The following is a 3,336-nucleotide window of genomic DNA, read 5'->3' on the forward strand; positions in this document are numbered from 1 at the left end:
AGAAAAGAATTTTCAACCTGGAATTTTTATATCCAGCCAAACTAAGTTTCATAAGTGTAGGAGAAATAAAATCCTTTACAGACAAGCAAATGCTGAAGGATTTTGTCACCACCAGGACTGCCTTACAAGAGCTCTTGAAGGATACACCAAATATGGAAATGGAAAACTGGTACCAGCCACTGCAAAACATACCAAAATCTGAAAAAAAGAAAAGCTCCAAAACTAAATCAGATATGGAAGATAGGGCATTACAACTCATTTTACAGATATAAAAAATATTATTAAATATACTATAAACAATTATACACCAACAAAATGAAAAAGATAATGACATGACATAATTTCTAGAAACATACCACTGACAAATACCAAATCATGAAGAAAGAGAAAATTTAAATAGACTAGTAAGGGGATTGAATCTGTATTTGAAAACCTCCTATCAAAGGAAAGTCCAGAAAGAGCTGGCTTCACTGGTGAATTATATCAAATATTTAAACAAAAGTTATCCAATCCTTTACAAATTCTCCCAAAAATTTGGAAAGGAGGAAACACTTCCAAAGTTACTTCATAAGCCCATCATAACCCTGATACCAAAACCAGACAGACATTTCAAGTAGAGGAAACTTCAAACCAATATCCCTGATGAACATAGAGGCAAACATGCTAAGCAAAACACAAGTAAACAAAATTTAACAGCACATTAAAAGGATCGTAAACCATGACCACAAATGATTAATGCCTAAGATACAAGAATGATCTGACACATGCAAATCAATCAATGTGATACACCACATTACCGAAACAAAGGATAACATCACATGACTAACTAAGTAGATATCAGAAAAAGCATGTGACAAAATTCAATATGCTTTCATGATAAAACTAGTCAACAAATTTGGTATAGAAATAATTGCCTCAATATAATAAAAGCCATTTATGAAAAGCCCACAACTGATATCTTACTCAGTAGTAATGAAAATGAGACTTTTTCCTCTAAGACCAAGAATAAGGCAAGAATGTCCACTCCAGTCACTTCTATTTGACATAGCAATTAGGTAAGAGAGAGGGAGAAATAAAAAGCATCCAAATTAATATAGAATAATTGAAATTATCTCTGTTTGCGGATGACATATTCCTTTGTGTACAGAATCCAAAATATTCCACAAAATATTCTTAAAAACTAACAAATTTAGTAACATTGCAGAATACAGAATCAAACTACAAAATGGCATTGTATTTCTACACGCTAACCAAAAGAAATCTGAGAAAAAAAAATTAAGAAAATAATTATTTACAACATCAAATAAATGGAAATACACTCCATCCTGTGTTTCTGGGTTTAAAATGTTCATAATACTCAAAGCTATATACACATTCAATGAAATCCCCATCAAAATCCCCTTGGCGTCCTTTTTTAGATATAGACAGAAAATCCTAAAATTTATATGAAACCATCAAAGGAATCCAAATAGCCAAAACAATCCTCAAAAGAAAAAAAAGCTGAAAGCCATTCATTTACTAATTTCAAAACATATTACAATTCTATGATAATCAAAACGGTATGGTACTGGCATAAAAAATAGACATATAGACCAATGGAACAGAATAGAAAGCCCAGGAATAATCCTACACACATACATATGGTCACCTGATCTTCAACGAATGTGTCAAGAATTCACAATGGGAAAAGGATTGACTCTTGCAAAAATAGTGTTGGCAAACCTAGATACATACATGGAACACAATGAAATTGGATTACTATCTTACACCATACACAAAAATCAACTTCAAATAGATTAAAGACTTACACATAAGACCTGAAACTCTAAAACTCATAGGAGGAAATGGAGGAAAAGCTTCATGACATAGATCTTGGATAGGGCACCAAATGCACAGTCAACAAAAGCTAAAACAGGCAAATTGTACTTCATCAAACTGAAAAGCTTCTGCAGAGCAAAACACACACACACACAAACACACACACACACACAACTATCAACCGAGTGAAAGGCAACCTACAGAATAGGAGAATATATTTGCAAGCCATGCATCTGATAGGGGACTGGGGGCTAATATCCAAAAGACAATCTATGGAATGGGAGAAAATACTTTCAAACCTTGTATCTGAGTAAAGGCTAATATCCACAAAATTTATCACAAACCCCTACAACTAAATAACAAAAAACAATAATTTGACTTAAAAATAGGCAAAGGGTAACATGGATGCAGCTGGAAACCATTATCCTAAGAGAACTATGCAGAATCACAGAACTAAATACCACATGTTCTCACTTATAAGTGGAAACTAAACTTTGGGTATACATGGTCATAAATATGAGAACAATAGACACTAGGAATACAAGGGGGAAAGGGGAAATAAAGGCTGAAAAACTATCTATTGAGTATTATGCTCACGACTTGGGTAATGGATTCCTTTGTACTCCAAACCTTAGCATTATGCAATATACCTCTGTAGCAAACATGCATATATATCCCCTCAACCTGAAATAAAAGTTGAAAACATGGGCAAAATCTTGAATGGACATTTCTTTCAAGAAGATATACAAATGGCCAATAAACATGTAAGGATGCTCAGAACCACTGCATTAGTCGGTTCTCACATTGCTATGAAGAAATACCTGAGGCTGGGTAATTTGTGAAGAAAAGAGGCTTAATTGGCTCACCATTCTGATGGCTGTATAGAAAGCATGATGCTGGCATCTGCTCAGCTTCTGGGGAGGCCTCAGCAAATTTACAATCATGGTGGAAGGTGAAGGGGGAGCATGCATGTCACATAGCCAGCGCAGGAGCAAGAGAGAGAGAAGCCACACTCTTTTGAACCACCAGATCTCACGAGAACTCACTCACTATCATGAGGTCAGTACCAAGTGGACTGTACTAAGCCATTGCCATCATGAGAAATGCACTCCCATGAGCAAATCACTTCCCACCAGGCCTCACCTCCAACATTGGGGATTACAATTCAACATGAGATCTGGGTTGGTTCACAGATCCAAACCATATCAACCACTAATCATCAGACAAATACAAATCAAAACCACAATGAGATGTCACCTCACACATGTTAGGATGGTCATTATACATTTAAATAAAATAAAATAAAATAAACAGAAAAGAAGCATTGCCAAGGATGTGGATAAAATGGAACTCTTCTTATCTGCTGGTGGGAATGCAAAGTAATGCAGTTGTTGTGGAAAACAGTATAACAGTTCCTCAAAAAGTTAAAAATAGTGCTGCCACATAATTTGGCAATTTCATTTCTTGGTATTTAATCAAAAGAATTGAAATCAGATTTTTTTTTTTTTTTTTTTTTTT

The sequence above is a fragment of the Rhinopithecus bieti genome, unplaced genomic scaffold, assembly GCF_001698545.2.
Source record: "Rhinopithecus bieti isolate Rb0 unplaced genomic scaffold, ASM169854v2 scaffold_67015, whole genome shotgun sequence".
In the NCBI taxonomy this organism is placed as follows: domain Eukaryota; kingdom Metazoa; phylum Chordata; class Mammalia; order Primates; family Cercopithecidae; genus Rhinopithecus; species Rhinopithecus bieti.